The 24,228-nt window shown below is 33.6% G+C and overlaps 1 protein-coding gene across 2 annotated transcripts in view; it reads right to left on the bottom strand.

Moving 5' to 3' along the window:
• CDC73 (cell division cycle 73) overlaps window positions 1-24,228 on the bottom strand; it is a 109,004-nt gene that overhangs the window by 53,559 nt on the left and 31,217 nt on the right. The gene's annotated exons all lie outside the window — the stretch shown is intronic.

Genomic DNA, 24,228 nt, shown 5'->3' with positions numbered 1-24,228 from the left:
CTCTTAGTATACAGCAGAATCATATAATCTCAACTGGAATCTTACTGACATCTATTAACCAAAAACCCCTATAAAAATAATAGCAACAATGGCAGCAGGAACTATTTATTGATAGACCATACACTATATGGCTGGTACTATGTTTGAACCACTTTATATACATGCTCTCATAGAATCCTTAAAAATAACACTAAGAGATGGGAAAGGAAGACTCATGCAAGAAGCTAAACAGCTAAGATCACACAGCTAGTAAAAAGTAGCAGAGTTCCATCTTTAAAGACCATGTTCTCAACCACTATGTTATTCTGCTATATATTTCACATATGGCACCTGCTATAAGGTCTGAAGAGCTAAGCAAAAATGGCCTGTCCTCTATTCCACTATTCTCTGATTACTCTTCATCTTTTGCCAAAGAAGGCTTCATAATCATTTTCTTACACTGGAGGGGCACCTGATGTTAGGTGCAAACAAAGATAAGGGAAAAGAGAGGAAATCTGATCACTCTGTTATTTTTTCTTCTCCATTTCAATTGTTTACATCTGGTGGGCAAAACCTTAGAAAACTCAAAGCATTATTGCTTATCTCTTGCTTCTTTGGGCACTAAGATACATCTGTAAACAACAGGCATGTTGCAGTTAGAAATTATAAAAAGAGGGCTATCCGAAGCACAACTGGATCATTTCTAACAAACAAAAGTAACACTGTATTTACTCACCCTACAGGTTTAGTCACCTACTGTTTTGGGATGAGGTGGTAAAATCCTTTTACCTAGCTGATTTTAGGTTTTGGGTTTGTTTTTCCATTTTTTACTGCTTAACTACAAAATCTATTAAATTAACATAGGTTTAAGAAGACAAGAGATTATTGCTACTATGCATACATTTCTAATATACCTCATAGAATATCAGTTTATCACTTAAACATTACTCTCAGAAGACAGGTAATGCACACAAATACTAAAAAGCGACATGTTGAGTTTTAGGAAGAAACCTGCCCTGCACTTCATCAACGCACACAAACACACCCTCCTCTAAGCATGATATAACTATAAATCTTATTACTTTCAAGTACAATAATGTGAGAAGAGGAAGAAAAACACTTCTGTATCTATAGGAATTGTTTTCTCTCCCTTTACCAGTGCAAATATCTGAGCTAAAGGAAACCTGGAGCTATAGGAATTGCCTCACTGTTTATTAATCTAATTATTTCAACTTCCGACTGAATCTTACAGATTCTAAATGTAAATATCTCACTATCGTCAGTATCCTAAACTCTGAAAAAATAGGTCAAGAGCATCATAAAAAAATATTAAACAGGAAACTAATATGCAAAATCTTGAATTTACGCCTTTTTGAGTTTTTAAGTAAATGTTTAAAATACAAATTTATACAATAGAATAAAACTGATTAAGGTGTCTGTCATAACTAAAATGCTATTAAAAACACGTATTAGAATATAGATAACAAGAATTAACATGAGATTCTGATGGCAATGAGAATTTTCTAACATATTGAAGGCTTGAAACTAGTTAATGAAAACACATTATAAACACAATAATTTAAAGGAATTTAAAAAAACTGTTTCCACTTATGAGTTAAAAAACAAATACTATCAGAAAATTAAAACTAGAAAACATTACCATAAGCCATAGCCAAAATCTACTTATTATCAGACAAAATTAAGAAAAGAAATAAAAATGTTCAATGAACCCATAACTAAACATTGTTTTATGGTTTAACAATAGTTTTCAAACTAATTTCCTCAGGTATCTCAGTAGTGAGTAGTAAAACCAGGAGAGCAGTGTTCTGGAGTCCTGCCCTCACTTTAATACAACTGCACTTTCATGTTTTTTATGAAAAGATACCCTGACAAAGTTCATTTGAAAAGAGGCCAATGTTTTTTTGTTTTTTTTCATTGAGAACTATCTTAATGATTCTTAAACTGAAATGTAACTACAGAAAATAGAAAAATACAAATATTCACTCAACAGATCAACTCAAAGAATAAAAGGAACACAGATAATCAGTCAAAAGCAAGATTAAAATAGTAATCCAAGAGTTTTACACATAATATATATTATATACAATACATATAATATATATAATACATAAGCCATTATACAATACAGATGGTAAAAAAATTAATCCACAAAAGCAACAATTTAAAAATAAGGAATGATCACAACAAGTAAGGACTTCTATGGAGAAAACTGAGAGGTATAAAAATTTTACTGAGAGGTATAAAAATTCTGACAATGTAAGAACAGACCGCTTTTTTTAGTTACCAAGATACCTACTTTCAAAAATGGCCATTCTTCCCCCAGTTAACATGTTTTTTCCAGCTACATTTTCTAAATATTCTAGGGGAAAAAACTGCTGTAATATACAGGGTCAGTATAAGCCCAATCCAAACTTAATGAATATTTCTTAAAGTTTTTAGTGTGTGTGGATGGAAACCATGATATGATTATAAAGACAATTTGGAAAAAAGGTATCAGTAGCTAAGAAAATATTCAAAATGATCACAAAGAATTTACTATAAAGCAACAATAATTTTGGTTTATACTGGCATAATAATTAGGTAGTTCAATCAAGAAAAAAAAATTAGACCTGAAAGAGACCCTAACATTTATAGTAACCTGACATCATGAGCACATTAGAATTTAATATTCTCCCATTATTAAACAGAGAAACTAGGTGATGTCTAGGCTTTAATGCTTAAGATTCAAGTCAAGTCCTACTATTACAAAAATAAATTCCAGGTGGAGCAAAGTAAGTACAATATATACTGTACTAATATTTATCAAACCTACCATGTGCCAGATATTGTTAAGCACTTTAATGGGAGACTACGGGGACAATTTTATTGATCGAAGAATAAAAAACAAATTAAACAGAGAAAGAAATCAAGGAAGAAAAAGATAAATAATACTAACCTCTACATAAAATTAACTTTAGCCATAAAATTAAAAGACAAAAGGCAAACTGTAAATTGAGAAAATATTTACAGTAACTGACAGTAGGACAAGAGTCCTGATATAAAAAGAACTCTTACAAGTAAGAAAATAGTTTTGATATATAAAGAATTCTTACAAGTAAGAAAACATCAATATTCCAAAAGATTTCTGGCCATAAGCCATAACTAAATCACAATCAATAATCATCCATTAAGTAAAACATATTCGGCCTTACCAGTAGTCATATAAACACACTTAGAAACTATGTCCCATCTTTATTAAACTGGAAGATATTTTTTAAAATAGTCTACGCAGGTAATGAAAATGAGAAAGCTCCCCACCAGAGGCAGTGTAAATTGGCACAGACTTTCTGAAAAGCAACTTAAAAAATTTTAACCAAAAAAACCAAAACCCAGAAGACAAAAAACCCAAGACATTTTGAGCCATTAATCCAGAATTAAAAATCTATTATAAGGCCATAATCGATCATGGAAAAAACTTTTAAATTTCCAAAAGAGATATTAAACAAACTGTGCTGGTTATATAATGGAATATTACAGTCATTCAAAACTTGAATTCAAAGACAATTTAATAATAGAAAAACACTCATATGCTTTATGAAGCAAAGCAAAACAAAACAAAATAGAACAAAAACCCCCAAAACAAAACAATGTAGTATGGTTCATAATCTACAACAATACACATCTTCCCCCACCCCCACCAAAAAAACACAGAAAATAAATGTTAAAAAATAAACGTGATTTCTGGAAAATGGAATAATGGGTATTTTTCTTCTTCCTATTTTTCTGTATTCTTTAATCTTTCCAGGTTTAAAATTAAGGAAAAATGGCCAGTAACAAGCTAATGAACATCATATCAAAGTTTGTACTATACATCTTACACTGTTAGCACATGTTCACTGAAGCTACTCTAATACATTTTAAACATTTTTAAAGAACCTTTTAGAAGTATAGACAATAATCAAAACTTTAATAAAATGACTGGACCAGAAGATGTCTGAGATACTTTTTTCAATTATTCAAATATTTTGAGAGCCTACAATCTGCTGGGTACAGACACTATGACGATAACCTGGTAAGATATGGTCTAATTTTAATAAATGATGTTTGGGTACTTGGACAGTTATAAGAAAAAAGAATCAGATCTGTTCTTCAACCATATATTATAATAATTTCCAACCAGATCAAAGATCTAAATGTAAATAATTAAACAAACTAGTTCTATAGTGGGAAAAAGTGAATTCCTTTATAATTTGGGAGAAGAGTTAACTTCCCTAAATACGACAAAACCCAGAAGCAGTAAGAGATTTATAAATGTGATTACAAAAGATTTTGAAAGAAACTTTTCCATGGCAATAAAATCAACATCAACAAAATCAGAAAACAAATGACAATCTGAGAAAAGATAGTTGTAACCTGTAAGAGTTTAATATCCTCAATATATTGGAAAGATACAGAGATCGAAAAAGGAGGTGGAAAAGACCAACATTCTGATAGAAAAATGGGGGAAAATATTAGTTGACAGAGAAAGAAACGATATGACCCTTAATCATCATCATATCACTGGGAATGCATAAAAAAACCACGAAGAAAACATTACTCACCTGTCAAGGTAACAAAAGTTAAGTCTGACATTTTACTCTTTTGATAGACCTGTAGGACAACAGGCACATTCATACATACTATGGAAACAAAAATGGTACAACTCCTAATGGGGGAGAATTTGGTTAACATCCTGCAAAAGTACAGAAGCATTTACCCTTTACTTATCAATTCTACATCCAGGAATCTCTTCCCAAAATACAGTGATAACAATATGAGATAAAGCAAGCATAAAACTAATCATTGGGGCATGACTTGTAAATAGCAGAGGACAGAAACAACCTAAATGTCCATCCATATGGGCCTGGTTAAATAAACCAAGGTACACTACAACGTACTGGGACTACCCGGCCCCCACCGTGGGATACAGTCTAAGGAAAAAATAATTGCATCCAACCAGCTTACAGTAAACAGTAATATTAGTATTCTCACTCTGAAATTTTTACTGAAATATCAGAGCAAACAAGAAATTATGCTAATATGAGGAAATGCTATGAATTGAACTGTTTAAGAAAATCCTCTCTACTGATTATCCATATAAGTCTGTGTTTATACAATCTTCACTAGAATAGGTGTGGAAAAGCAAACTTTCTGAGAAAGAACAAAGATTATTTATCTCAAGGATATCACCATAAAAAGGGTAAAAGTAAATAATGAATACAGGTTGGTTTTACACACAGACACACACACACATACACATACATGACTTTGGTAGGAAATGGGGGGAATAAGATGATAAGTGAGAGAATTATGGGGAACTCTGAGCATTAAAGAAGAAAAAAAACAATAGACTCAGATCTGGATAACCATTATGCCTCAACAAGGGGAAAAGAGAGAACCATCTTTATAAGTACCAAGCTTACAAAAGCTCTGGCTTAGGATGGACATAAACGCGCAGAGCACAGACTAAAGAGGAGCTGCTAATTAAGCATCAAAAAGAAAAAGGTTGTAACTGAGAATACCAGATTTGAGTTGCTACTGTGTATAGTTATTTTTAAACTCTACTCCTATAGAAAACTGGAGTTCCATCCACTGAAGATGGTAAACTCATAAAAAAAGAATGATCTTTAAAAAATTCTAGAAAATTCCTAGTAGCAGATTTCCTATGGAAACCTTCCACCCTCAATTTAGAAAGTTCGAGGAAGACTTGCAATCAAGGTAGCCTGCCTTGCACAGGTCAAGCTAAGATATCAAAGACCCTCTCTTCTAGTAATTTGAATCCTGAGGGAAACAAACATACACACACACTCAGGCATGCACACACACACAGAGAAAATGATTGTAGCTAAGTCACTTAAACTTCAGTACCCTGAAGAAATTATCCATCAATTCTTTTTTTTTTTTTTTTAAAGATTTTGTTTATTTATTCGACAGAGATAGCGACAGCCAGTGAGAGAGGGAACACAAGCAGGGGGAGTGGGAGAGGAAGAAGCAGGCTCATAGCGGAGTCTTGTTACCCAGATCCCCAGAGCTGCTATGGTTCCCATTTCTTCTACCACTTGGTTCTCTGATTTTATGAGCTTGCCCATAATTTTCCAATACTTCTTTTTCCCCAATACTTTTTTTTTTGCTTCAATTTTTGCTTGTAACCAAAGAATCCTAACTGACAGAAATCCTACCACCAGCAAATTTTGAAGTAATAAAGTTGTTTTTAGCTCCTATGATGATTCCATTATGCTCTGTAAGACCATGCCCTCTATGTGTTCTGCCACCTGAACAAATCAGGAATGCAAAGGGGTACAAGAACAACTTCTCTGTTAAAGAAAGCGAGCTGAGGGAAGGGTGGGTGGCTCAGTCAGTTAAGCTTCCGACTCTTGATTTCAGCTCAGGTCGTAATCTCAGGGTCCTGGGACTTAGCCCCGCATAGGGCTCTGCTCTCAGCAGGGAGTCTGCTTGAGAATTTTCTTCCTCTCCCTCTGCCCCTCTTCCCCTCTCTAAAATAAATAAACCTTTAAACAATACGACTGAGACTATGTTGCTATAAATACCTTATTACTGAGGAGAGGTCAGGGAAATAGGATTTGGGACTTTGTTTCCTAAAGTCATACCACCATGAAGGAGAGCCAACACATCTGGAAAGTAACCAAAAAAACTGACTGCCTGAGCCTGATACACTGTAAAACGCCGTCTGACCTTAGAAACTAATGAACAGGGAGGACAGGACTATACCATTTCACATTCTATTTAAAGTTGTATTCCTTTACCAAAAATCTGTCTCCTGACAAGCTAAAAAACAAACAAAAACAAAAAACAAAACACAACTACAACCTTCTTCCTGGTAGGTTTGAGAGAAGAGAATAAATGACTCCTCTACTGTGAAGAGAGAAATCTAACAGCTGGGTAAAATTAAGATAATTTTTACAAAAATAAAATGAATTTTTAAATCAAACTTCATAAGCAATAAAATTTACACTATTTATATGATCTGAGTGTCTGTAAGTACACCTACATTTAACAGTATGTTTAAACTCAAGTTATCTCCTCTCATGTCTAATTTTAATACCTTTTTATCATTTCATGTCTCGATTAATGGCTATCCCCAGTCAGTGGCCACATGAGAATACCAAAAGTCACCCTTGCCACTTCCTTCTCTTGTTATCACCATATCTATCCCCAAAACCTGGATTCCTAATGGAATCCATCCACTTTTCTTCATCTTACTCCTCTAGTAGTTCACATGAGTATCTCTCACTTGACCCTGCAATACCTTCACAATTGGTTTCCTAAAATCCATGCAATCCGTTTCCCATTCTATAGCGAGAATGGTACTTTCAAAACAAAAAGCTATTCACATCATTCCAGTGCTTCAAAGGCTTCCCAATGTCCTTAGGATAAAGACCAAAATCCCTAAAATCCTTGGCCAGCTACAAGATCCACAAATGGGTCTCTTCCTTGCTAATAATCTCTCTGCCCAATCTTCTGATCCCATCTGTGCCTCCTACTTTATTCTATAAATTACCTCATTCTTCCTCAGGATTAACTTTAAAAACAATACACAACAACAACGAATCCTAGACTATAAACAGTGAGTTGAAATCTGACTCAATAAAACCACCCTACCTTTTTGGCTTACAGCATTTTTTTTTTTTTTAAAGATTTTATTTATTTATTTGACAGAGATAGAGACAGCCAGTGAGAGAGAGAACACAAGCAGGGGGAGTGGGAGAGGAAGAAGCAGGCTCATAGCGGAAGAGCCTGATGTGGGGCTCGATCTCGTAACGCCGGGATCACGCCCTGAGCCGAAGGCAGACGCTTAACCGCTGTGCCACCCAGGCGCCCCTGGCTTACAGCATTTTTATCTTATTTGAAAGGAAACCTTTTTAGGGTGTCAAATCAATTTTTCTCTATAGTGATAAGCCTCATTCACTGATTTCAATACAAATCAATCCAAAAAGAAAGTACAAGTATTCTAGAGATAATAACTAAAATCAGTTATACAAACTTTAAATCCCTCTCAATCATCTTGGACTATATAGAAATGGATTTACAAACTGCCTATTAAAACTTAATCATAAACAGAGAAGCAATGGTGAAAGTGCTGATGATCAAGCTTACCAACAGCCACATGTTTTAAAGGACTGCATATCAGTGCATTTCTAACCAGGGATTATGATGCCTAAGATCAAGAAAGTTAACTTTCCTCAATAATAAATTCAATACAAATGAAATTGCTGGGCATGATTTCCCAAACAAACCAATTTGACCACGTTAAATTCTAGAACTCCAACATTAGGCTAATAAAATTCTCCAGCCCAGTCCTCTTTAGAGTTGAAGAAACATCCATAAGTCCATTCACTTACTTGATAGCCTAGGCATTGAGTCATAAGCTATAGATACAACAATGGACAATAACAATCTTATTAAGTTGTTGAGATAATACTCCTTTGACAGAAAAAAAAAAAAGAACATTTATCAAATCTTCATAAAAATGAAAGGACAACTGTGCTGTCATTCAGGAAAAGTACACAATGCTTCACAAGTATTTAACAGGGGATCTGACCTACTCTGTGTTGCCTAGGGTCGGAGAGTCTTCTGTGAGGAATGTTAAAGCTGATGTCTAAGAGATATTAGATATTAATCAGGCAAAGAGGGAACAATTCAAGGAAGAAGGAACAACAGGTACAACAGCCCTACGGATGGAAAAAAAACAAAGATATAAAAAGAGAAAGATTATTAAGAGCTGATGTTAGAAAGGTTAAAAAAGGGGGGGGAACAGGTAAAACCACATACAGCGCATGTTAAGAATTATGGTCTTTCATCCTAAGAGTAAAAGAAAACCACTGAAAATACAGCAATATTTGGATAAAAGAAAAAAAAGTTGAGGCTAGATCATGTCTAATGGCCTCTATCTTGACTGTTTTTGATGCACAGTGGCTACAACGTGAAGAACACACTGAAAAGACATATCAGTGACAGGAGAAGAACAATTATGAGACTACTGCATAATCCTAGGAAGATATAAAAATAGTTTGGAGCAGAAGTATGGTAGTGATATGGAGATAAAGAATTCCAGAGATGTTATGAAGTAAGTCAACAGAACTTCATGATGCCTAGATATTGGAGGTAAAGGAGAGGGAAACAGGTGGCAAGGATAATGCCTAAAATCCTGGCCTGGGCACTGAGGAGATAATGATGTCATGTTTATAGAGAGAAAAAACACTGTATGAGATCCTGATTGACCAAGGAAGACATAGTAAAGGGCCATTAAGAAATATATAAAAGGACTGCAAAGTGGGAACTAAGGGTCAACATATTACTAAAGCATCAACAATAATAAATTTTAACTACTACTCTGCAGACATATGAAAGAATGGAAAGTAATCAAAACTACAATGTATAGTATGAGCTTAGGAAACATTCATTAGTTTAATAAATACTTTTCAAGCAACAACTCTGTACCAGGTACTCTGTTCCCAGAACCAGGGATACACTAGAAAGCAAGAAAGATGTGGTTCCTACCTTTAGATCCTCATATTGAAAGAAAATCGTCAAGATAAACGAATAAAACAAGATTACCAGAAAACACCTGGAAGTCTTCCTGAGAAAGTGACCTCTGAACTAAGATCTGAATTATGAGAAGCCAGTTTTACTAAGAGCAAGAGGAAGAATGAATGAGACAAATAGAACTGCAAAGGCCAGGAATTTGACAAGTTTGCAGAAAACCAGAAAATAAACAGTAAAACGGAATTGCGGCCAGGACCTTTCTTAAAACCTTTACTATAGAGCAGGGGGTTGTGGTTCCTTAATCTGAATGGGGAAAAAATAAAATCACAATTTTACTTTCACCAACCTCTAACAGAAATTAACAAGTCCTTAAACCACAGCATGGCGTTGTCACTGAAAGAAATCAGGTGTTTTGATATCACATTACAACTGTTACAGATATCTTGAAATACTGTGTACACTCAATACACGTTAAAATTCCGGCATTTATTAGTCACTAGACCTTGTTATATAATGCATTAGTAGAGAAGCACAAATTACCATGTCATAAATTTGTATTTTTAAAGTCTCTTGATAATTTGCTTTCAATACAATCGGTCTTCTTTATCTTATGTATTTTATTTTATACATTAATATATTATTCAGGGGAGCCTGGGTGGCTCAGTCGGTTAAGCTTCTGGCTTTTGATTTCGGCTCAGGTCATGATCTCAGGGTCGTGAGATTAAGCCCCATGTAGGGCCCCATGCTCACTGCTATGATGTCCCTCTTCCTCTGCTCCTCCCCCTACTGCCGCTCACTCGGGTCTCAAATCAATCAAAATCAATCAATCAAATAAATAAATAAACAAAATCTTTAAAAAAAATTATTGAGAGAGAGAACTCATATAGGTTCATAGGATTCACTAGTCCACCAAATGGGTCCATAGCACAAAAAAAAGACTATAACCTCTAATGTACAGAAAAAAAACCCAAAACACTATTCCTAACAACTAAATGCAACTTTTGGTGCTTGTTTGGGCCCTATTTCCAATGAATGAACTACAAAAAGTATTTTTCAAAAAAAAATCAAAGAAAAAGGAAAATGAATTGGGTGTAAGAGGATAAATTATTTTCTTTGGCAATATGCAATAATGCCTCTGTGGCTAAAGAATTCAGTATTTTTTGAAAGTGTAAAGTATGCAGGAACAGTGTCTGGGTTTTGCTTTACAATACTTACAATACTTCAGGAAAAAAGGGAGATGTGGAACAGATGAAGAGTGGTTTAAAAATAATTATAGAGGGGCACCTGGGTGGCTCAGCCGTTAAGCGTCTGCCTTCAGCTCAGGTCATGATCCCACAGTCCTAGGATCGAGCCCTGCATCAGGCTCCCTGTTCAGCGGGAAGCCTGCTTCTCCCTCTCACACTCCCCTTGCTTGTGTTCCCTCTCTCACTGTCTCTCTCTGTCAAATAAATAAAAATAAAAATAAATCTTAAAAAAATAAAAATAAGTAGAGAAATCTGTGTGATGGGCAGATAGAAAAAATCATATGCTATTTTCTCTAATTATATTTATGTTTGAAATTTCTCACAATTAAGGGGGGGAGGGGGCTCACTGATTGCTTTACAAAAAGAAGTTCCCAGAAGGGAAAAACAAATTTACAAAGAAGCACTGCTGTTTGAAGAACAATCAAGAAAGATGCCCCTTTCCCCAGTCTGATGATATCCTTGACTACCTAGGTCATCTGACTTCATGAGGGTGAGAGCTTACTACGATTTCCCCCCACAATATTCAGGGAAGACAGCAGCATTTTTAAAAACAGCTTTGGCATGGGGCGCCTGGGTGGCACAGCGGTTAAGCGTCTGCCTTTAACTCAGGGCGTGATCCCGGCGTTATGGGATCGAGCCCCACGTCAGGCTCCTCTGCTGTGAGCCTGCTTCTTCCTCTCCCACTCCCCCTGCTTGTGTTTCCTCTCTCGCTGGCTGTCTCCATCTCTGTCGAATAAATAAATAAAATCTTTTAAATAAATAAATAAATAAATAAATAAATAATTAAATAAATAAATAAAAACAGCTTTGGCACTATTCATATCTTATGAGTATGCACTCCTTTGTCTAACAGCACTCATTTCAAAGAAAAAAAAAACAATCTGCCATTATTATCAACTGCCTGGGCTTAGAAAATTAGTCTGATCAAACTAGCACATCTTAGAATTAGAAAGTGATGGAGTTTTTAAAAATGTATTATTTATTATTTATTTAATTTTTTATTTTTGTTTTTTAATAGAAAGTGATGGTTTAAGAAAAATAGTAAGTTACAATCTTAAGCTAACAAGTACTGATGACATTTAGGCTTCACACTTAGGAGAACCTGACATTTGAAAGAACAGGGTAGGAGAAGGATGAGGGTAGCTAGGTAAATTGTGCTGCTTCTTTTTTTTTTTTTTTTTAAAGATTTTATTTATTTATTTGACAGAGATAGAGACATCCAGTGAGAGAGGAAACACAAGCAGGGGGAGTGGGAGAGGAAGAAGCAGGCTCCCAGCAGAAGAGCCCGATGTGGGGCTCGATCCCATAACACCGGGATCACGCCCTGAGCCGAAGGCAGACGCTTAACCACTGTGCCACCCAGGCGCCCCGTAAATTGTGCTTCTTTACTAACGCATTATATAACAAACAATGCAGTGCCAGATCACTGGAATCTTCATGACTGTCAGAAAGCAAAAAATCTGAATGGGGATAGGAGAATGCTGTAGTTAGGCACCTGGACTATACAAGATCGTTCCCAGGATGTCAAATAATAACGAACTGAAAAGGAACCCTTTCCATTTCTGTAATTGGAATAGGCTACGTACATCTCTTCATTTTTGCGTATTTAAGATAGGAACACTAAGGAGGCTCTGCAATCTGCAGGAAGGTGGGCTTGCTAATCCTCTCCTTCTTGTCCATGCTTATTACTCTGTCCTGCTCTCCTCACTCCTCAACAGACTCATCAACTGCTCCTATTTCCACAGAAGTGTTTTCTCAGTCTGGCTGACAGATCAAAAAGCCTTATAACTTTGTTCCCCAAATATCACATTCTCACACAATCAGGAGAATGTGTTAACAAAACTCGATACATTCTTTTATTATGAGAAGTTTTCTTTAAAAAAAAAATACCAAAAATCCATTTTACTTGGCTTTGAGCAATAAAAAATTCCTTATTGTAAAAAATTGGTAAAATTTTAATTTCTTCAGTACTAGGAAATTTATAAGTTTCTCATTGCTGTTAGTCTAAAACCCAAGTCCACCATTAACAATTTTCATTTAATATTCCTCAATTTCCTAAGACAAATAGAAATAATAGTTCTAACTACATTACACAGGCAATAGCCATTATGCAAATGCCTCCACTCTTATACATTTAATGTTAAAAGTTAGTGTTCTTACTTAACGACTATGCCAAGTATGTGTGTGTTTAAATAACATACTTCCTAAAATTCATTTAAATATCAATTCCTCAGGCCATAAAATTCAACTCAAGTATTGACTGCCTGATTCAGTATACAAAATTTATTTTATGAACATCAGGTTCATAAAAATTTAACTTAAGGCAAGGAAGGATTCCCCCAAAGGGTTCAGAGGGAGTATGGCCCTGCTGACACCTTGATTTCAGACTTCTGGCCTCCAGAGCTGAGACAATATTAGTTGTTATAAGCAAAAGGGGAAAAAAAAAAAAAAAGCAAAGCCTAAAGTTAGCATCTATAGCTTAGTGGACCAAATTCAGACCCTTGCCTATTTTTCTATGTCCCATGGGCCATAACCAGTTTTTACATTTTTAAGGTGTAGAAAAAAAATTAAAATGATAATACTATTTCTTGACATGTAAAAATCACAAAATTCAAATTTCAGTACCCATAAAGGAAGTTTTACAGTTACTGGAATGTAACCATGCTCACTCATTACATACCATCTATGACTGCCTTTGCACCACAGCAGTTACGTACTTGAGACTGAGACCTCTCATGATTTAGCACTGCTGACTCGCACACAGCAAAAATGCAGTTTTATCATTTCATCCTATTTTAATTTTCTAAAAAGCATGTATCACTGATATTTTGTCTGTCTGTCCCTCCTCTATTTATCACTGCACTGCATCCCCACAGCCTATACCACTACCCAGCATATGGCAGGCACACAACAAATATTGGTCAAATGAATGCAAAAGACAGCACTTTGTGTCCCACATTTGTCCATACCGCAACATTTGAATTTTAACTCAAGTTTGGAACTTCCACCTAACCTTTAATTGACAACAATAAATCTGAAATGTAATGACATGCTAAAAAGGCAAATGTAAAGAAAATAATCTAACAAAATTCTAGAAACACCTTCAAAGTGACAAATATGCTCAGGTAATATCACATGCTCATGTACTGATATAAGCATTCGCCAGTATCTATCTGTATGAAAAGATAACTTTTTCAGAAACGAAATACATAAAAGATTTACAGAACATTTACAATCAATTTTGGTGATACAGAACACTAACTCTGAACCACAAAATGTTATCCTGCCACCAAAATAAATTAACATTCTTCTCATTAGCAGATCAGTATCACATAAAATTTTACTCATTATTATTATATTTGTCATTGAAAATTTGTGGAGATTTTGTTTATCTCCTGTTATGTAAATACCTACCTAAAATCTCTCATTTTGCCTATTAGCCTACAAGTCTAAATAATATACTATTTGGCCCTTTATAGAAAATGTCTGCCACCCCCCAATTTTAATCATTACATTTAAGCCTTTTAAATCATTACAAACTAGAAAATGTAAGGCAATAATGAAAACACTCTTAAACCACACAAATTCCTTTACATTAATTACTTTTGTTCATACCCAACCTACATTTCTCTACTCGCATTAAAAACAATTTCACAGTAAAGTTTCTAAGAATTCAGCTTAGATAACAAACAGAGTGGTTTTGGAAATTAGTTTTCCCTACAGACTTGATAATTGTTCAATGAATTCAACCTAAAATTACAAAGCAAAACAGAGCTTATATATGAAACTCCTACTGTAGTAAAAGACGAATTGCTTATTTTTTTATAGGCAAGCACCAAAAATCAGAACAGCATAAAGAAATAAAAGCCTACATAAAAATAGCAGTTTTTCATTGTAGACCAAATACAAATGTTAGCATAGTTTAAATGTACCAATGAGGACTTCAAGCACAGTTTTATCAGAATTATTTATGCATTTATGTGGGGGTGGATTATATGGAGAGGTACCATTTATGTGTGTAAGAGAAAAATACCTTCCTTCTCCTATTACTGAAAACAGTTCTAGTAAATTGTCTAGCTGAATTTTATATAAAAAGTATAACCAAGTAAATTGTGAACTAAAATCAGGAAAATTTTCTTTAGGACCAGTTATCCTTATTAAAAAAATCCTTAGTACTTAGCATTACATTATGTATATATGCACATCTTTCAAATAAATATGCCAAAGAAGCATTAAGATGGGTAAAAGATTTATCCCAAGACAGCATGATTATATATCTATTTATACAGTCTTCTACAACAGTACTCATATTAGTACTTCTCCATTTGTACTTTAATTATATTTGTTTTTGTACTCATTCTGACTGCATTCTAAATCTTAAATACCTTTATACAATGCAAAGAAAACACTTAAATTGTAATGTCTTGTAGCACTAAAATTACTGAATTAATCAGTAGAGTGGGATTTAAGTAACCTCATTAATTTATCACTCTGAGACTAAATGGAAGATAGAAATAAGTTATTTTCAAAATCCTGTAGGAAATTCTTGCTCCTTGTGTCCCCTTCCAAATCAACACATCTAAACAGGACTAATCCTAGATCTACAGCTCAGACTTCTAGCTAGGCCACCTACCGTTGCCTACTCTCTCTAGTGACAGATCAGAACCTTTGGATATCGACATCATGAATTTTAAATTCAAAAGACCTAGTCCCTAATCAACACCTTTTAAGAAATCAAATAGAAGAGAATGAGATATTAGTCCTAAACTTAAATCAGTAATCTATACATCTAAAGAAATACATCATATTTACTTGGAATTAGTCAGACACACCAGTAAGAACAGAAGTCACAATGGCAAATGATGACAAAGCCCCTCTAAGCAGTAACCAAGGAGAAAGGTTCCCTGGTCTTGCAAACATGTCTGTCTTTATTGAAGAGATGCAAATATCAAGCAGCCTTACTCTAAAACCATTAAACATCTGAAGGATATAATTTAATGTCACTGTGCAAACTTATCATTATACCATGATCTCCCATGAGCTTCTTTACACAGAGAACACGTATACAAGAGCTGACTATCCAGCATTCTTGACAATTACATTCCTCAGTGTAAATTAGTAAATCAGCATTTAGCAATTCAAATGCTACTCTCATAAGCTTAAATAACAAATCTCTCATGGTATCATTACCATGGTATTATTACCCAGTTTTTCAGCCTTTTTCCAGGCCATAGCAAATTAATAAGGAAATGCCACCCTATTGGGTAACCTGGGATCCATGCAACTAATCTTCCCAGGGGAATACGACCTTCTGTGTCACTGTTCATCAGCAGCAGTTACTTATGCTTTTATCTGTTACATAACAAAGCTGTTGGCGAAAATTAACGCAATTAGAACCAGCTTATATGACCATGGACTGGTCTTCAGTAATCCACAAGAGGGTTCCAATATAAAATATAAATGTAATCCCACCACTATTCCATAATGATGCATGTTGCATCAGCACGCTCATGTTTATAAAGCCTTAAAAAATATATTATACAAACTTTTCAAAAATACTAATAATGACTCTAAATGTTTAGAAATAAATCAAATGTGTACTACAGGTCTCCCAAAATTTGGTATCTACCAATTTATTGGAAGATATTATATCTATTACATTTAGTCAAGATAAAGAAAAAATGTTACCAACATAAATTTATTTAAATAATTAAGCTTTTAATGTTTATTTTTCCTGTTAAAGTAACTTTTGTAGGGGAAAAAAATGTGACAATATATACCAAAGTTCTTCAGGAATTATGATGTACCCACAAATTTACTATCAGAATGGCTGATTATGATGTAGTTCTATATTAAAACTTAACAATTCCTAAGGACACTGAAATATTTTGTATAACCTTTTAAGATAAAATTATGTTTCAATCATATCAGAAGCTGAATTTTTTTTTGTTTTTTTAATAAAGAAAACTAAAAGCTTTCTATATAACAGAAGTCCAAATTTTTCCAAATGGTCAAAGAACTGCTTAATTTTAGTTCTCAAATTTGATATATTAAAATATATGAGGAATTCAATTCCAGAATGTTTATAGCAACACATGTATAAGACAGAAATGACAGACACTGAAAAGATTTGAAGCATCTATCAAATTTAGGATGGTAAATCATTAGATGGATAGTGTCCAGAATTCACTGTTTGTAGATGATGATATTAAATCAGTTATTTCTGACTTAAAATTTTGTAAAATATTAAATTGACTTGATTTCAAAATAACTGTTTGATCTTATATATTACTGCAAAAATCTAAATGCAAAGAACAAATGTTTTTTAATGACAACATAAAATATGACAACTTCAATAGTGAGTTAATTACCTGAGTTCTATGGTATGCCTTTTACCTCCAATGAAGTCAAAATAAAATCTTAAAAAAGCTTTAATTCCTTAGCATTTCAAATGAATGTCTTCAACTTATTCACAGCAAAGCACCATTCTGAAATTTCAAGTAAGAACTCAGTTTCTAAATACTAAGATTTGTCCAGACCAGAAGTAAGTAAGAGTTTAAAAACAGATACTTAAAGTGAACGTGGGAACAGTCACTCACAGAGGAACATGAGAAGCAGGAAAGACAAGAAGAACAACACTAAAAGAAACATCCATCAAGAAAAAGACCTGGAAAAGAAACCAAAACTTAGAATTAAAGATCAAATGAGGTTTGGCAGGATTGGGGAAAGGGAAGGTAAAGGGATGAACTAACTAGAAATGCAATGAATATTAAGACAAATATAATTAAGACAACAAAGAAAATAAAATTTGAATGTAGGATTTATACAAAAGATTGAAATTCATTGAAGATTTAAATCAATTTATGAAGACCTAGAAACTGATACAGCAAACTAAAACTCAGCCAACAACCACCAACAGAAAAGTACCTATCAAGGAAATACCTAAACATCCAATTATAGACTATTATTAAATATACTAGCTTTCTTCATATGAACAAACTGATTCAAATCATTTGGTATGAAATTAAGGGAAATATTAAATATGAACTTTTTTCCTCAAAATAAGGGAAATATATAATATATAAAATACAGTCATGCCTGTATTAAACAACAATGGTAGTTAGTCTAAAATTATACCTGAGAAGGAGTTAGAATTTAAAAGCAATGAAGTATGTTCAATGGACTGAAGTACTGATGAAGGTAAATAGAAACTGGAATAAAACACTGTATTGTAGCAGGTTCAAGAGAGATTTTTTTTTTTAAAAGTTTGCTTTTGTGCATATCTGGGTCATAAATAACTATAGCATTATACATGGAATTACAATTAAAAGATTTTATATAATCAAAATGAAATTTATAGTATAAATTTTTATCATGCCGTTAAGAAAATACTATATTTCCAAACTGGTTTCTATTTTCTCCTGTTCTTACACTGATCAATATTAAAGCACTGAAGAAAAGGTGACACTAACATTGTTATTAAAAATTACACAACAGTTTCTAGGCTACTTCTGACATATGTGCCAAGGTTAACTTTGTTTCTTTCAAAAATAAGTCTCAGAAGTTCTGTGACTATATTAACTACATGGTCATGAGTAGATTAATTTTAAAGACACCTTATAGATTTTATTAAAATCTCTAAGATACTTTGGATAAAACAATAATTACTCTTTAAAGAAATGTAAAGCTAAATTAATGGAGTTTAATTGTATAGGCTTACACCAAAAGTACCATCCACTGTGCAATGGATTTTCAATAAAGCACAATAAAATACATAAACTAAAAAAAACAAAAAAGCAGTATTATAAAAATAATGTACTTTATATGCATTAAAATTTCCTGACACCTACTGTTTTTATAATTCATTTTTCTTGAATTAGATTATTTCTTGAATTAAATTAGCATCAAATGTTGACTATGTTGACAAAACACAAAGGTAGAATTAGATTTTAATAAATCTCTCTTACCACAAGGAGTATCAGTGGAAGGAGATTAATACACACCCATCTAAATAAGTGTTCAGTATAAATACTACCTAACTTAAAAAAGGAGAGGAGGGTATTTTCTGTATTACTCAGTATAAAAAGTTTACAAAACATTACCCATGTTTAAATATAAAAATATTCCTCAAAAACTATAATTAATTCAATGCTACAAGTGAACAGCACTGAAAAGAACAATGTAAACAAGGTGATATATGTAAACCTCTAAACAAATGCCAGAGAAGTTATTATAATACCATTTTTGAGATGACAAAACTAATGCCTAATTTGCTGCAACAAAGAGGCCAACAAATCATAACAGAAAACTCTCTCTTGCACCTTATCTTCCCTGTATACAGACACAGTCCAGATCTATAATGAGCACGTTAAAAAAAAAAAAAAGAAAAAAAGCTGGAAAAATCACTGGGAAAAACTACTATAAAAAGGATATGAGAGGTGTTTTGAGTACAGAGAAAAAAATATTGTCTAAGTGATGAACTCTTAGAAAAGTCTATAAAAATGCAAACATTATAAATAAAACTGTACAAAATATTAACATGTTACTACTTAGGTATTACTTCATATAACAGGTAGTAAACATATAAAATTAACTTCCAAAAGCTTAAGACATAGAACAAGTTACTGACAGAAACCAAGTAATATTTTGTTTTGTTTGGGGGTACACTTTTATATTGCTCAGGTGGACGGAGAACAGAACCACCCAGTTCCCTGAAGTATCAAGATAGCCAACAAGTTCTGAAGATTATTTTAAGTGCAATATAATATTCAAGCAGGATAATATACCAATGTAAATACAGAATGCAAATAATTTGAATTATAAAATAATATTCTTATTTATAATTACAACAACTTATTAAAATCCCAATTATGCTCTTTAATTTTTTTTAATTTTTATTGGAAGTATAGTTCACATAAAGTAGTTTCAATATAAAAATAGTGATTCAATAATTATACATATTATGAAATGCTCACCATGATAAGTGTAATACAATACTAAATATATTCCTATGCTGCGCTTTTCATTCCATGTGACTTGTTTTATAACTGATAGTTTGTACCTCTTAATCCCCTTCACCGATGTCACCCATTCCCCCATATACTTCTTTTGATCAAATAATTTAAATCTAAATAAATTTCATTAAAAAAAATTTTAAGTAAGATCTATGCCAAAAATGTGGAGCTTGAACTCATGACCCTGAGATCAAGAGTCACATGCTCCACCAACTAAGCAGCCAGATGTCCCTTATTTCTTTTTATATATGAGTCCCAACAGGTAGTCAGAAAAGCCTAACCTAGCTAAGTTATCACCCACTATATGATAACTTCTTTGCAGCCATTTTCTCTCACAGGGTAAAGAACACTAAGATAAACATATACAGCCACAGTAAAAATATCCCAATTACTAAAAAGGAAAAGAGTTTCCATAATATTTAAATAAACTAGTCTTCATAACTTTGAATGAACATGGCATCATTAAACATGTAATATTAAATACATCTGTGAAACTATAGTTGCCTACATTTACACTTAAATCAAAGTGAGATTATACATAAAATTGTAAATTCATAATAAAAGTAACCATTATTTGAGTCTTCCCTGTGCTAAGCATTTTACATAGTGTTTCTTTTAGTCCTCAACAAGACTGTAAGTTCTATTATCTTTATTACAAAATAAAAACAAGACCACTCATTGAAAGGTTAAATAATCTCACCTTCATTAGTGGCATATTGAGTGGAAGAGTTGGGACTCACAGCCAGAACTGACTTTGAACCCTTAAATATGTAGCGCTTTCAACTGATTACCTTCTTTAACAAGATATCACTGCCTTTATTTAGATCAAGACTTTCAAACTCAAAGGCCAGTAGGGTCTAAGAAGGTAGTACCACTGACCCTTGAACAATATGGGTTTGAGCTGCACAGATGCACTTATATGTGGATATTTTTATAGTACAGTATCATAAATGTATTTCTCTTCCTTACTTCTAAACGTTTTCTTGTCTCTAGCTAGCTTTATTTTAAGATGCAGTATATAATACATCTAACATAAAAAATATGTGTTAATAGACTGTATGTTATCTGTAAGGCTTCCAGGCAACAAGAGGTTATTAGTAGTTAAGTCTGGGCAAGTCAAAAGTTATGTGCAATATGCAAATTTTCAACTGCCTGCAAGGGGGTTGGGGGGTATCAGTACCCCTAACCTCAGTGTTGTTTAAGGGCCAACTGCATAAATAAGTTAAGACTAGATCGAAGTCAACAGAGCAGTGAGGCCTATGGGCAACTTAAAGAAAACATCCCATCTAAAGGTAGTCATTGTTTGGATTAGTGTGACTCTAAATACACTAGACTATAGACCCGGTACCCAGTCATGCCAGACAGCTTTTCAAAAGAAGCTGAAAATCCAGACTGTTTTTGTGACATACTTTTATTTTTAAATCTTAGTGCGTAAAATAAAATTTTGAATGACAGTGGATGCCTAATAAAACATATGTGGGACCACATTTAGATTGGCACAATGAATGATCCCAGAAGTATGCTAAGAGAGGCATATGATGTCAGTGCACTAGTATTTATAAACAGGCTGCATCTAACTCTGGGAAGAAATTTTCCCACAGGCACCCTTAAAATCTACACAATAACTATTACAATAAGCACTCAAAAAATATTTACTGAAGGAAAATAAGGGAAGGAAAGAAGAGTGTTTAGTAAGAAAGTCTTAATCAACTGTCTCCATCCTCTGCTAGCCTAGACACTAGACACAATTCTACAGCATTACTGTTACTAGAGCACTTCCATTAACACTCTACAGCACTGCTGTTACTAGAGCACTTTCATTAACACTCCAAGCAAAGATGAACAAGTTAATTAATAACCGAATGAGAATGAAGAAAACTTTGTAAAACAGGGGAGCTGGAGGTTACTAATAAATGTGTTCCTTCTTAAGAATATAACTTTATGTTGAGAGATTGAGATTCTGGATTTTACTAAATAGTGAAAGCTGATGGCGATTACAACTCTAATGTGGATACTGAATATCTACCCAACTGTACCTACTACTAGGAAAATGGTTCCCCAAAAAAGGCTTATTATAAAAACTACAATTCCATTAGAGTCAACTCAAAGAACAATCTTAAAGGAAAGCTTTTGATCTGCACAATTTCAGAGTGTAAAATGTTTCCTCTAAAATGAAGACAGCAAGGTAATTAAGAGTCAGTGATACTCAGTAAGAACCAAGAAAAGAATGAATAGAGGCTAGAGTATGTGACCTTCCTACCTGAGCATTAATAAGCTAGATTGGGAGGTTAGAATGAAGTAGTTCTCAATTCAATTATCAAATTGTCACAAATAACAAGAGTGAACTGTGATCATATCTTTTTATTCCTTCTCCAGTGGAACCACAGATAAGTTCTTTGCCAACATAGAAAAGTCTTGATCATCTCTTCTTTTCTATATAACGAAAAGCACTGTCAACTGCATTTACTTAGTCTAAGATGGCTCCTTTCACAAAAGGAATCCATGCAAATACATTCTGATGTTCCCTATACTAAATGGTTTCTAGTCCCAACCCATAACTACTAAGATAGTTTCACTTAAACTGGTTCTACACAATTCTAGTTCTTCCCAGTGTTCTCAAAAGGAGGGAGAAAAGGGGCAAACACTAGGGGCAAACAAGCCTGGGAAAAAGAGCGTATACGACTGTATTCCAATTTAGATATTCATATATTCTGTACCACAAAATCTGTTTAATCTAGTATTTCTTAAACAATATACAACCCAACTAACATATTTTGGGGTAAGTCTACCAACTCGGAAAAGCCCTTGAGCAACTCCAACATCCATGTCTTAAGCTACTGTACTTCTTGGCCTAAGTCAAAAGTTAACCAGACTCAAGTATACAAACTTGTAACTTTAAAGATACCTGGGCTTCTATTCATATAATGAATTTGTATAAATTATTATCTTCATTAAAAAATATTATCTAATACCCTGCCAGAGCCTTAATTTTTTATAAATTTCAATAACTTATGATTCTTACGAAATACTCTCAAAACACATGCTTTCTCTATAACAAATTCAGACAAAAAAATAAATTACATAAAAATTTTCTAGCCATCTGCACAACTTGATTAACTGAATTTTGTATCTAAAAGGACTCCGGTGTCTTGCATTTAAAAGATATATAGACCCGTCCTAATATAGACTGATAATTTTAATAACTATGTAGATCAACTGAACATGTCAAAACCCTGAAAAACAGTGGTACCTAAAATGAGCTCATATGTAAACTAGAAAGGAAGTCACATCTGTGCAACAAAGCCTTTAACATATATTTAACTGCTTTTGCGTGTCTGGCTGGGTATCACAAGAGAAATCCTCATTGGAAAATAAGACAAAGTTGGTGAAACTCAAAAGCTCATAAACAGGTAATAATTCCAAAGAAAAAAACATTACACTGGAAGCGTAAGCTTGAGATTCACGTAAAAGAAACAATCATCATAGCAACTTCAAAGCTTTCAAGTTCAAACTTCTGCATGTATTCTCTAACAACTGCTAAAATGAATCAGGTCACAAACGGTAAAGATATTCAAACGGGGCATTAAAATATGGAAAGTACCAACAATTTGACCATATTTAGTCTTTCTGTTGCATTCCCACACAATGTCTTTATGTGATTATCTCTGTAAAAACAAACAACATAAATTTGTTTAAATTCTCCTCTCTTGTAAGTATATTTAGAAGCCAAGTCTAATGAGGAAGCAGAGCCGTATTACTCTAATTAAGAAGCTGTCCTTGGATTTTAGAAAAACTGTTCTGTAAAAAGCATCACTATAAAAACTATCACTGATTTTACTATTTGAACAGAAGCTCAGTAATGAAACCAATTTCATGGCATTTCAGATGAGACAAAAGTTAAAACAACAATGACCACAACCACAAAAAACTCCCTCTGATGGTTACCTAAGTATAACAACCGCAGTTCCACGATTAACTCACTTAGGGAATAGCCAATAAGCAAGTTCTATTCTCAAGAAAATGTCAATAAATGAATCTTTTAAAAATTTAATCTTACGGCCATGAGCTACATCTTGAAATCAGGAAGAACTAGACAAATCTAGTAAGATAAGTGTATCTCATCTTTTACCACCTTTCCCTCATTCTCTACGCTGCGGAGATACTGGCCTCATGCTGTTACTCACTGGGCCTCAGTCTTGACCCTTGAGCAGTCTTTCATAGAATGCTTTTCTGCAAGGTCTGTGCTCAACAGTCACCTGCTCAGAGAGGCCCCTCTGACTACTCTCTCTACAGAAGCCCTGTCTGTCTTATTTATATCTATAGTCCCAGCAACTGGATCAGGGTCTGCCACAAGCGCTCAATAAGTACTTGTTAAATGAATTAATGAGTTCACATTCAATTTCAATCATACAAAACAAATCTGATGACAAGTTAAAAACAAGTGTATT

The sequence above is a fragment of the Ursus maritimus genome, unplaced genomic scaffold (assembly GCF_017311325.1).
Source record: "Ursus maritimus isolate PB19 unplaced genomic scaffold, ASM1731132v1 scaffold_2, whole genome shotgun sequence".
Taxonomy (NCBI): Eukaryota; Metazoa; Chordata; class Mammalia; order Carnivora; family Ursidae; genus Ursus; species Ursus maritimus.
This window is presented reverse-complemented; position numbering and strand designations above follow the sequence as displayed.